At 39.4% G+C, this 13,662-nt stretch overlaps 1 pseudogene; it reads right to left on the minus strand.

Annotated features, from left to right (window-relative positions):
• LOC111897983 (katanin p80 WD40 repeat-containing subunit B1 homolog KTN80.1-like) overlaps positions 1-13,410 on the minus strand; it is a 73,966-nt pseudogene extending 60,556 nt beyond the window's left edge.
• Between the last annotated feature and the right edge of the window lie 252 nt (positions 13,411-13,662).

Below are 13,662 nucleotides of genomic sequence, written 5' to 3' on the forward strand. Positions count from 1 at the left end.
GGATACGAGTGTTACAAATATCACCCACTTGAATCATACATCATCCTCGAACTCCGCTACTGCAAATAACTCCGAGTAATGCCCCCTCATATTCTCTTCGGGCTCCCATATCCATTCTGAACCCTTCCGGTGCTGCCATTTCACGTTAACCAAGCCCACCACCTTGTTGCACAAGGCCTTAATTTTCCTATTACGGATAGCAATTGATCTCTCCATATTTTTTAAGTGCTCATCAACCTGGATATCATCCAAAGGAATCACTACTGAATCATCAGATATACACTTCCGCAACTAAGAGACGTCGAACGTGTTGTGGATCCGACTGAGTTCATTCGGAATATCCAAATGGTATGCAACCTTGCCCACCTAGGCGATAATCCTGAAGGGGCCAATATACCGGGGGGGGGGGGGGGGGGGGGGGCAATTTACCACGCTTCTAGAAACGGATGACATCTTTCCATGGTGAAACCTTCAAAAGCATATAGCCCCCAAACTGAAACTCAAGGTTTGATCATTTTTATCATCATAACTCTTATGGTGGCTCTGGGTGGTTTGCATCCGACCTCGTACCCGCTGAATCAACTCGGCGGTCTTGAGTACTACCTCAGTACTCCCTATAACCCGATGATGGACCCCGCCCTAACAAATCGAGGTTAGACGTTTCCTCCTATAAAGCATCTTGAAGGGAGGTCGATCGATACTAGTGTGATAAATGTTATTGTAGGAGAACTTGGTCAATAGACAGTAAGTATCCCAACTCCCGCCGAAATCTAACACACATGCTCTAAGCATTGTCTTGACCGTCTGGATGCTCCACTCAATCTGTTCGTCAGTCTAAGGGTGGTATACGATGCTATAATGTAGTTGAGTACCCAACTCCTCTTGAAAATTTCTCCAAAACCTGGATGTATAATTTGTTGGATTAGGTGTCTAAGCCTATAACTATAATTGGTATGTACTTGACCCGATAGTAGCATGGTCCTTTTGGGTTGCCTTCACCGGAGCAATTTGATAGGATGGATATTTGAGGAAGAGGTTATTTGTGATTTATTAATATATTATAAGAATAATATATTAATGAGAAATCATATTATTTAATTGGTATTGATCAGGAATTAATTTAGTAATCAAAAGATCCTGATTAAATTAACAGGGACGGATTATGTAAATCAGTGATACATATAGTTTGGGCAAATGATCCATGTTGATTAGGGATGGGCTAAATCTATGTGAGAGTCCATGAAGAGTTAGTCCAAAAGTCTATCAAATGAGTTATTGGATTAAAAGGCCTAAGTGAATGAATTAGGGTTTACAAGTTGAAACCCTAGGAATTCCACACTATAAATGTAACCCCTAACACTCCTAAAATTGGCCAAGACTTCCAAGGAGAAACCCTAGCCGATTTTGGTGCCTCCTAGCCTATCTCTCTTTCTCTCATAATCCTCCATTGTTCTTGGTGTTTTTGACTTATTTGAGGTATCATATTTGAGGTACCAAGCTCTTGAAAGGCCAAGTTCTACAAGCTACAACAAAGAGGTATTCATCTAACTTGTTTTATGTTGTAAATCTCAAAATTGTATGCTAGTTAGGGTTCATTCTTTGGATAATATGCAAATTGCATGTATAACTTGAGAAAACATAGATCCAAATCATTAGGGTTGTATGTGCACGATAGGATTGTAATAGTGCTCAAAACCCATCAGTGGTATCAGAGCCTAGGGTATTTTCTGTTATATTGATGCATTGGTTAATTGTTCAAAGTTGAAGCAAATTGAAATCTGCTCTCTGACTGGTGGACTCGACGAGTCCTATGAAGGAACTCAACGAGTAAAGCGAACTCGACGAGTCAATTGCCTGACTCAACTAGTTGGATCATCTGTTTGTAGATTTTCGGGTTTTTTTTGCCATAATTGAATTATGATCATTAACACAAACTATTTTGACTGATAAAAATCATTTTTTTATGATAAGGTAATGATTTTCCTCATCCAATTGAAGGATAATTGACAAATTTTGAGATAATTACTTGTTTATGTGATACATTAATTGTTTGTAGAATTTGATGTGAATTATCTTTCTATATGAAATTAGATTAGGTCAAATTTTGTGATAAAGATAAATTATATGATTAATTTAATTCTTGTCAAATTTGATCTAAGAGGTTTTGAAAATTTTCAAAACTTCTCTCAAGTTTTGGAATTTAAAATTTGATTAAAAAGTTTTGATTTTGAAATATTTAAATTCTAAACCCTAGAGTTTTAAAAGTTTAAAATTCAACCCTTGTACTATTATAATATTAACAACTTAATACTTATATATATATATATATATATATATATATATATATATGTGTGTGTGTGTGTGTAACTATGTATAAGACAGTCAGTCTTACTGTTAGTATGCCTCATTCACGAAGTTGGTCTATAAAGGGGGTATAAGGAAATTGCCTATAAAATGGCGATTAAATGGGTGTCCACTCTCACCCACCGCTTCCTTGACTAGTGGAGGGTCATTAGCCGAACAGGTAGGATTTCCTAATACATGACATCAACTTAGATTACAAGTTATACAAGAGTTGATTACGGGTAGACAGGATTTCCTAGCCAAAAATGCTAGTTGGGACATCATCCCCCCGTTAGAGGGAATTTCGTCTTGAAATTATTTTGAAAGATAGAACTATGAACGAGAGAATAGGTGAAGGTACTTTAGCTTCATCTGGTCTTCGCGCTCCCATGTGAATTTTGGTCCACGCTTAGCGTTCCATCAAACCTTCACAATCGGAATGCGACTCTGTTTTGTACGCTTCACCTCCTTGTCCTTTATTTTAATTGGCTCTTCGACGAACGAGAGATTCTCGTTTACTTCGATCTCTTCCAGAGGAATGGAAAGGGTTTCATCTGATAAGCACTTTTCATATTTGAGATGTGGAACACGGGGTGTACGTTACTGAGCTCCACATGTAGTTGCAGCTTATAAGCCACCGGACCAATTCGGGAAAGAATCTCGAATGGTCCGATGTATCGTGGATTTAGTTTTCCCCGCTTCCCAAAATAGATCATCCCTTCCCAGGGAGAGACCTTTAATAGCACCCGATCTCTGACTTGGAATTCCAGAGGCTTTCTTCGTTTATCAACATAGCTCTTTTGTCGGTCACGCGATGCTTGAAGTCGTGTCTTGATTTGGATTATTTTCTCTATCGTTTCCCGAATGATATCGGGTCCTATAAGAGTACCAATTGGTGTTTGCCCTTTTTCCAGCTGGGTATCACCCACCTCAGCCCAACAGAGAGGCGATCTGCATCTTCAACCATACAAAGCCTCAAAAGGAGCAACCTTTATGCTCGTTTGATAACTATTGTTGTATGAGAACTCAATTAAGGGAAAGTGGGTATCCCATAATTTTCCAAAATCGATCACACAGACTCGGATCATATCTTCAAGTGTTTGAATGGTTCGTTCACATTGGCCATCGGTTTGTGGGTGGTACGCAGTGCTCATGTCTAGTTGTGTTCCCATTGCCTTCTGGAGCGACTGCCAGAATCGTGAAGTAAATCTACTATCCTGATCCGAGATAATAGATACTGGTACCCCATGAGGTCTCATGATCTCTTTTATATAGATTTGTGTTAATCTTTCCATCTTGTACGATTCCTTTGTTGGTAGGAAATGGGCAGATTTGGTTAACCTATCAACAATCACCCAGATAGCATCCAATCTGTCCGCTGTCTTAGGTAATTTGGTTATGAAGTCTATGTTAATCCTTTCTCATTTCCATTCGGGAATCACTGGCTGTTGTAATAACCCCGATGGATTTTGACACTCCGCTTTCACTTTGGCACAAGTGAGACACTTGTCCACTTAAGTGTCGATCTTTGCCTTCATATTTGGCCACCAATAATGTTGTTTGATGTCCGGGTACATTTTATCCGAACCTGGATGGACAGAATATCGCGTTTTATAAGCCTCGTTCATGACTATCTCTTTGAATCTCCAAATTTTGGGACCCATGTTCTATTCATAAAGTAGCAACCTCCGTCATCTTTGGCTTCAAGGTTTTTATCCATCCAACGCAGCGTTTCATTTGCAGCATTCTCTGGCTTCAATGCATCGGATTGGACTCCCTTGATCTGTGAGGTTAGGTGGGAGTGGATGGTTATCGATAATATCTTCACCCGACGACCTGAGTATTCTTTCCTGCTCAGGGCATCGGCTACCACATTAGCCTTGCCTAGGTGGTAATTGATCTCGCATTCATTATCATTTAGTAGCTCAACCCACCTTCACTGCCTCATGTTCAACTCCTTTTGATTTAGAATGTGCTGGAGGCTTTTGTGATCCGTGAAGATGGTGCACTTTGTACGGTATAGGTAGTGCCTCCAAATTTTTAGGGTGAAGACCACGGCTCCCAGTTCAAGATCATGGGTAGTGTAATTCACTTCATGTGTCTTCAATTTCCTGCACACGTAAGCTATCACCTTTCCACACTGCATGAGGACACAGCCTAACCCTTGGCTTAATGCATTGCAATATACTACGAAGTCTTCGGTTCCCTCTGATAAGGATAGCACTGTAGCACTACAGAGAGCTCGCTTCAAGGTTTGGAAGGTAGCTTCTTGCTTGTTCGTCCAGTTGAAGGGTACGCCTTTTTTGTCAGAGTGGTGAGGGGCTTGGCTATCTTGGAGAAGTTCTGAATAAACCTTCGGTAGTAGCCTACAAGACCCAAGAATTGTCAGATTTCTGTTGGCGTCTTCGGGATCGCACAACCTTCAATGGCCTTGACCTTGGATGGATCCACATGAATCCCTTCCTCACTGACTACATGACCCAAGAAGTTTACACTGTGAATCCAGAACTCGCATTTGGAGAGTTTCGCATATAGCCTTTTAGCTCTTAGAGTTTCCAAGATTTGACGGAGATGTTGACCGTGCTCCTCCTTACTTCAGGAGTATATGAGAATATCATCAATGAAGACGATCGCTAAATTATCGAGGAATGGAAGGTAGACTCAATTCATGAGGTCCATAAATGATGCGGGGGCATTTGTTAGACCGAAGGGCATCACAATGAATTTGTAATGGCTGTATCGAGTTCGGAAAGCAGTTTTTGGAATGTCCTCTTCTCAGACTTGGAGCTGATGATAATTGGATCTTAGATCTATTTTGGAGAAGTAACTAGCTCCTTGAAGCTGGTCAAATAGATCGTCAATCCGAGGGAGTAGATATCGGTTTTTGATAGTAAGTGTGTTCAACTCTTGATAGTCGATGCACATTCTGAAAGATTTGTCCTTCTTCTTGACAAACAAGACCAGAGCTCCCCAGGGTGAGAAGCTTGGCCTGATGAATCCTTTGTTCAGAAGTTCGCTTAATTGACTGGATAACTCCTGCATTTCAGCGGGAGCTAACCTGTAGGGGGATTTGGCAATTGATGTGGCTCCCGGTATTAGGTCGATTCGAAATTCAACCTATCTTTCTGGGGGTATTCCCGGAAGGTCTTCAGGAAATACATCCGGGAAGTTGCATTCCACTGGGATGTCTTTAATGTTTACTTCTTCTTTGGCTTTATCCACAACATGAGTGAGGAAGGCATAGTTTTTCTTGTGCAGGCACTTATGTGCCTTGATGCACGAGATAAGACAAAGATTGACACCAGGTTTATCAACATAGATTATTAGGGTTTCCTGATTGGGGAGGTGAAGGCGAACGTCCTTCTCGTGGCACATAATATCAGCACGATGGGGCTTAACCAGTCCATGCCGAATATTGATGGGTTTTGAGCATTCTAACACTTCCTAAGTGTACATGCAACCCTAATAACCTTGGATCTATGTTTGTCTAATTATCATGCAAAGTTGAATTCCAAGGTTATATTCCTATCTAGCATACATGGGGAACATTTTTTAACTTGAATGAAAGATAGAATAACTTACCTTGTTGTTGATTATGATCCTTGAAACCTTGTGAGCCTAGCACCCCAAGTGTGATGCCTCAAATGCTTCACACAACACCAAATGCAAAGGAGTAAACTTTGAGAGAATCTTACACTTGCAAATCGGCTCTAGCCCTCTTGTTTCTTAGTGTAGCCTATTTTGGGGATAACACCTTTGTATATATAGTGTGTTGCATTAGGTAAACCCTAATGTAACATGACTCTTCATTTCATGATCCATGGGTTAACTCCATAGAGCATCCATGGAGCATCCTATGGGTAGAACCCAACTTGATAATTCATAGAGCCTCTTAGCCCACTATATAAGATATGGAAGATTTACATAATCTACCCATATATTTAATTAGTTATCTTTTGATCACTTAATTAATTCTTGATCAAACTAATTAAATAATATTATTAATATATTAGAACTTATAATATATTAATAAACCATAAGTGTTATTTCTCTCATTTTAGTTTATCCAACTGCATGGTGCCATGTAACCCAAATGGACCATGCCGGGTCGGGTCAAGTACATACCAGAAATAGTTATGGACTTAGACACCTTATCCAACAGTCTCCCACTTGGATAAGTCTAATAGCTATAACTATAATACTTTAGGAACCGATCGGCAATCGTAGCTCTTTCAAGGTCTCTCGGAACAGAGAAGATGTTGATACGCCATTTAAGATAAGTGATCATATAATCCTCTGTTCTAAATATCAGCCGGACAAATACATGGAACAATGTCTTACTTATTGTTTAGCAGTTTGTTTCCCGATTTCCGATTTGTTTGACAAAGAACTTAATTGAACACGTCAACTTAGTTCTGACCGGGCCCGGTACATAGGTCAAAACAAAATCATCGAGGGGCCCAGATATCAGCTTCTAATCCAAGAAGGAACGGATAAACTTCGACTCATATGTTTGTTCTACTACTCATTGAATTATACACAAGAGAACATTTTATAACATCGAGTTACCAATGCGTTTTCGTACAATCAATGCATAAACAACTCATAAGTAACAAATCATATCTCTAGGTTTGAAGACTTATATGATATTACTGTCTCACGATCACTCGAGATAAATTCCATGAAGTGATTCCAGTGAGTGTGGGTTGAGTCCAATGCTCAGAACTTATGAGCACTCATGAGTGTTGTAGCCATGTCCAACAACTTAGACCTCTGCAACCAATCATGACAGTCTTGATTCATACCTAATTCCAACATATGACCGACTGTGGAGGTTTGAATAATATGATATACCAAACATAATTATTCTGGAAGTCAAAACATTCAAAAGAAATATAGTAAATGATCGACAAGAGATAGCAAAACTTTACTCATAAATAAAACACCTTTTATTCATCATCTAATTTCAATTAGACTGTACAAATTTCAAGGTTATCTAACTACTAAATCTAATATCATCCTTCAGCCCTATACTCCGAGCATGTTGGAGATGCTTAACCCGAGTCAGTCCCTTCGTGAGGGGATCTGCTTGATTCTCATCCGATGATACCCTCTTAGCCACGAGGAGTCGTTCTTCTATTCGATGTCTGATGAAATGGTATTTTCTGTCAATGTGTCTGGATCTCCCGTGTTCCCTTGGTTCCTTGGCTAAGGCAACTGCACTTTCAATATCACAGAAAATTTCCATTGGCTCCTTAATAGCTGGTACAACTCCAAGATTTCCAATGAAGTTCTTCAGCCATATCACCTCCTTTGCTGCCTCGCTAGCTGCTATATACTTTGATTCACAAGTTGAATCAGCCACTGTCTCTTGCTTGGAACTCTTCCAAGAAATTTCTCCTCCGTTTAGGGTAAAGAACCAACCTGACTGAGAGCGGAAATTATCCCTATCATTCTGGAAGCTAGCATCACTATACCCTACAACTCTCAAGTCTTCACTCCCACCGAGGGTAAGGACCCAGTCCTTAGTCCTCCATAGGTACTTGAGGATATTCTTTACCGCAGTCCAGTGTGCCTTGCCAGGGTTCCCCTGATACCTGCTAACCATGCTCAAGGCAAAGGCTACATCAGGTCGAGTACACGTCATAGCATACATGATCGATCCTACAGCCGAAGCATAAGGTATTTGACTCATTTTTGCTATCTTAGCCTCAGTACTAGGGCTTTGTGTCTTACTCAATCTGGTGTTACTCTGGATGGGTAACTCCCCTTTCTTGGAGTCCTGCATGCTGAATCTCTTCAGCACCTTATCCAAGTAGGTACTCTGACTAAGTCCAATTAGTCTTTTACTCCGGTCTCTCAAGATCCTTATCCCTAGAATATAGGCAGCTTCTCCTAGGTCCTTCATAGAGAAACACATCCCAAGCCAAGACTTAACTTCCTACAGAGTTGGGATGTCAGTTCCTATGAGTAGTATGTCATCCACATACAACACCAAAAAGCTAACTATACTCCCACTAGCCTTGACATATACACAAGATTCATCTACACTCCTATAAAAACCAAATTCTTTGACTTTCTCATCAAAGCAAAGATTCCATCTGCGAGGTGCTTGCTTTAACCCATAAATGGATTTCTCAAGATTACACACTCTATTAGGGTACTCTGTATTGACAAAACCCTCTGGATGACTCATGTAAACATCCTCAGCCAACTTTCTATTAAGGAAAGCGGTTTTGACATCCATTTTCCATATTTCATAGTCATGAAATGCAGCTATGGCTAATAGAACCCTAATAGACTTAATCTTGGCCACTGGAGAAAAGGTCTCATCATAATCAACTCCCGAAGTTTGTGAGAAACCCTTTGCAACCAGTCGTGCCTTATAAGTGTGTACATTACCATCCATGTTGGTCTTCTTCTTGAAGATCCATTTGCACCCTACAGTCTTACGACCTGGTACATTCTCAACCAAGTTCCAAACTTGATTGTCATACATGGACTGTATATCGTTGTCCATTGCCTCTTTCCACTTGGCTGATTCAGGGCATGCCATGGCTTCCGCGTAACTGTTAGGTTCATCCAGACCTATCATTGTCTCATCACTAATAAGTGTATCACCTTCCGCAGTAATATGGAATCCATAGTAATGCTCATGTGCATTCCCAACCCTTGTGGAACGCCTCATAGGTACAGACTTGTCAATTGGCTCAACAGGAGTTTCCTCCTCAAGTTGAGTGCTAGGGTTTGAAGTTCCTTCACCACTTGACTCTTGAATTTCTTCAAGTTCAACTTGCCTCCCACTGTCTCCTTGGCTTATGAACTCTCTCTCTCTCTCGAAAGAAAGCCATCCTAGCTACAAAGACCACATTTTCACTAGGTCTGTAGAAGAGGTAACCAAAGGATTATTGTGGGTAGCCGATGAAAATACACCTCTTGCTTTGAGGTTCGATCTTATCATGAGTCTCGCATCTCACAAAAGCCTCGCAACCCCAAATCTTGATGTGGTCTAGTTTGGGTACTTTACCAGTCCACATCTCATGAGGAGCTTTGGCAACTTTCTTTGTAGGGACTAGATTAAGGATATGGGCGGTAGTCTCTAAGGCATACCCCTAAAATGAGATTGGTAGCGAAGCTCGACTCATCAAAAGTGACTTTCCCACGCAAGTTCATAAGGGTAAAGGAGCCATTAGGATTAGAGCCAGAAGCAGCATTGTTTGAAGACATCTGAAAGAAGAGGACAAGATTAGTTTAGATATTAAGAGAGTCCTTAATAAAACACCCAAATGTAATATTAAGGCTAGGATCCAATCACAATATATTATAAATTAGAATAGGTATGTCGTAATCCAAGCTATAACATATTTGAAAGGTAGGTGAATGATGATTCACCAATTTCCACCATGAAAAACGAAATATAGATATTAGGTTTTTAATTGGTTCTTAGAAATTCCTAGATTCTTTTGAGATTCAATGAACTTTTCAAAGGCATGTTTCAATCTCGAGTGTGCCCTCCAAGTTTTGTGACTGGGATACCGAGGATCACAAAACGAGGTGTGAAGTAACCATGCAAATCACTTGGTACCCTTAAAGTTTATCACTCAATCGATGTGCCGGTAAACCACACACTCTCCACCGATACTATGATAAACCTTAAGTCACCCTTTACCTACCTTGTTAAGTCCAAGTTAGTGTGCCGGTTAACCACACACGCTCCACCAGCAACTTAAACAAAGTGTAAAGTGTAATTTCATGGATTAGCACCTTATTCACATTTTTCCTAAAGTAACTAAGATTGGGAATTTAATAAAAGCATTTAGTTACTTTATAATATTCATCATACTTTTAATGAGAATTTATAAGTCCTTGTCCTACCCGTTCGGCTAACGACCCTCCACGGATCAAGGAAGCGGTGGGTGAGAGTGGACACCCATTAAGTTGTCATTTTATAGGCAACAACCTTATACCCCCCTTATAGACCGGCTTCGTGAATGAGGCGTACTAGAGGTAAGACGACTTGATCTTATATATATATATATATATATATATATATATATATATATATATATATATATATATATATATATATATATATATATTAACTTATAATATTATAAAGTATAAGGGTTGAATTTTAACTTTTAAAATTCTAAGGGTTGCAACTAAAGTTTCAATCAAGACTTTACTTGTTCCAAAACTTGAGGGCAAGTTTTGTGAACTTCCAAAACTTTTCATTTCTTATAACTTATGAATTAATTGAGTAATAAAAATGAAGACTCTTCATTTTTATACTCTTGTGTTCTTTTAATGGCTTTAATAAAAGTGAGACTTTTGGTTTTCCATAACTTGAGGACAAGTTATGGACTCCATTAAAACACATTATGATCATGAATTAAACTACCATGAAGGTTACAAACAATTCCTATGATCATCTAATCTTCATAAGTTCAAGAACATGAATATGAACACTTTCAAGAATAAAAAATTACACTTAAAAACTTGTAATTTTGATAATTGCCATTGTAAATGGATTAGAATAAACATTACACCATCTAAAACAAGTTTTAAAACACCAAAACAGTTTAAGGTAATGTTTCGAGTCCATTTCCAGCAACGAAAGTCGAAATTCTGAAAACTGCAGCCTCTACTCGTCGAGTGAAAGAACATACTCAATGAGTAGCTTGCATTTGTTCATGGACTCGTCGAGTTCATACGAGTAGAAAACAGAAAATCGATTTTTCAAGCAGTTTGCACAAAAAATCAACAAACAAGCCTGGGCTCTGATACCACTGATGGGTTTTGAGCATTCTAACACTTCCTAAGTGTACATGCAACCCTAATAACCTTGGATCTATGTTTGTCTAATTATCATGCAAAGTTGAATTCCAAGGTTATATTCTTATCTAGCATACATGGGGAACATTTTTTAACTTGAATGAAAGATAGAATAACTTACCTTGTTGTTGATTATGATCCTTGAAAACTTGTGAGCCTAGCACCCCAAGTGTGATGCTTCAAATGCTTCACACAACACTAAATGCAAAGGAGTAAACTTTGAGAGAATCTTACACTTGCAAAATCGGCTCTAGCCCTCTTGTTTCTTAGTGTAGCCTATTTTGGGGAGAACACCTTTTGTTTATATAGTGTGTTGCATTAGGTAAACCCTAATGTAACATGACTCTTCATTTCATGATCCATGGGTTAACTCCATGGAGCATCCTATGGGTGGAACCCAACTTGATAATCCATGGAGCCTCTTAGCCCAGTATATAAGATATGGAAAATTTACATAATCTACCAATATATTTAATTAGTTATCTTTTGATCACTTAATTAATTCTAAATTAATTCTTGATCAAACTAATTAAATAATATTATTAATATATTAGAACTTATAATATATTAATAAACCATAAGTGTTATTTCTCTCATTTTAGTTTATCCAATTGCATGGTGCCATGCAACCCAAATGGACCATGCCGGGTCGGGTCAAGTACATACCAGAAATAGTTATGGACTTGGACACCTTATCCAACAATTATCACATCAAAACTCCTAATATTTACCGGTATCAAATCTATTTGAAATGAATGGTTGTTTAGTGTTAATGTGCACCTTACGTAAATATCTTTGGTTGTTTTAGTTTTCATATTAGCCATCTCCACCGTGAAGGCTTCGTTTAGCTTCTAGGGTTGTTGGTTTAGTAAGTGTTTGAATTTGTTACTAACGAAGCTCCGCTCAGATCAACTATCGAATAAAATGCATGCGTAAGTGTTGTTAAGTGGGAACGTACCAGTAACAACCATCGGGTCTTGAACTGCCTCACCTTGACCCAAAGTCAGGACCCTCCCTGATCCTCCTGCTCCTTGGTCATTGGCTTTGCGGCCATTGCATCTGAAATGGCCAGTTCCTCCACACCCATAACAAGTGTGACTATCCCCAACGTTATTGTTGTTGTTATTGTTGTTGCGGTTATTTTTGTTGTTGTTGTTGTTGTTTGGCTGTTGGTTATGTTAGGGTTCAGATCTGCAGTATCGAGCGCTATGGACCTTACGGTTGCAATTTGTGCATTGTATATCCCTACATTCCCCATGATAGTGTTAGTTTCATTTGTTACACTTGGGTAAGCTTCCCGAGTATTGTCTGGTAGTGGTCTGCGTAGTTGAGGCTGGAGCATGTGGTGCTGAGGCAACCTGAGCAGTAGCAGCATTGACTGCTACTATTTGCTGCTTTTTCGATGACTCTTGGTTTTGTCGTCCTTTTCGTTTGTTGTCCTTGTTTTTCTTGTTATCTTTTCCCTCCTTCTTGACTTCAGTTTCCCCAGCTTTGACACCCTTGTTGTTGCCATGGTCGTATAACTTCTTGGCTAGTCTTTTAGCACTGTCATACGTTTTAGGTTTTGCTGCTATTACATTTCCTTGAATTGGAGAGGTTAATCCCCAAATGAATCTTTAAATCTTCTTTCCTTTAGAAGTGATCTTGCTTGGACATAGGAGTGACAATTCGCTAAACCTCGAGATGTAAGCATCGATGTCGGAGTTCAAAACAGTGAGATTCCACAGTTCCTGCTCCATTTTCTGGATCTCCCCTCTAGGACAGTACTCTACCATTAACATTTCCTTAAGCTCCTCCCATGGCATAGCATTCGCCACTGGGAGTGTCATGGCCTCCCCATGACCATTCCACCAGGAAAGCGCTTGATCGACAAATGTGCAAGTTGCAAACTTCACCTTACACTCTTCAGGTCATCCGCAGATCTCGAATATTGATTCAACTTTTTCTACCCACCGCTTTAGGGTTATCATGCCTCCCGTTCTGTTGAAGGTCTAAGGCTTGGCATTCATGAAATCTTTGTAGGTACAGACCTTTTAGGTCCGTGGTTCATCCCTGGTTTGAACTTCCAGCTCCTTGCCCGTTACTTCCACTGTTGTTCCTATTGTGAATGCGAGCTAGTGTTGCTGTAACGGCAGCTGAAACTGCTGCTTGAAATGCAGCCGAGTCCACTTCTGGTGGAGGCGATGGTGGTGGTGTTGCATTTCGGTTTTTGCGTATTGGTCTTTGAGGCATCTTTTGTCATGGCACGGAAAGATGGTGAGTGTTTAGATCATTTTTGGTTTCGAGATTCCTTGTGTATAAAGCAGTTTCGGTGATTCAGTTGTGCGTGTAAATGAATGCATACAATCAATATGAAATACAAATAATAGAATACATAGAAGATAACAAAATCACGATAAAATATATAAATGCTTTCATTAGTAATAATCTTTTTGATACATGAAAATTTGCCTTTATAAGGCATACAATACATGAAGGAAATAA

This window comes from Lactuca sativa, chromosome 9 (genome assembly GCF_002870075.4).
Source record: "Lactuca sativa cultivar Salinas chromosome 9, Lsat_Salinas_v11, whole genome shotgun sequence".
NCBI lineage: Eukaryota > Viridiplantae > Streptophyta > Magnoliopsida > Asterales > Asteraceae > Lactuca > Lactuca sativa.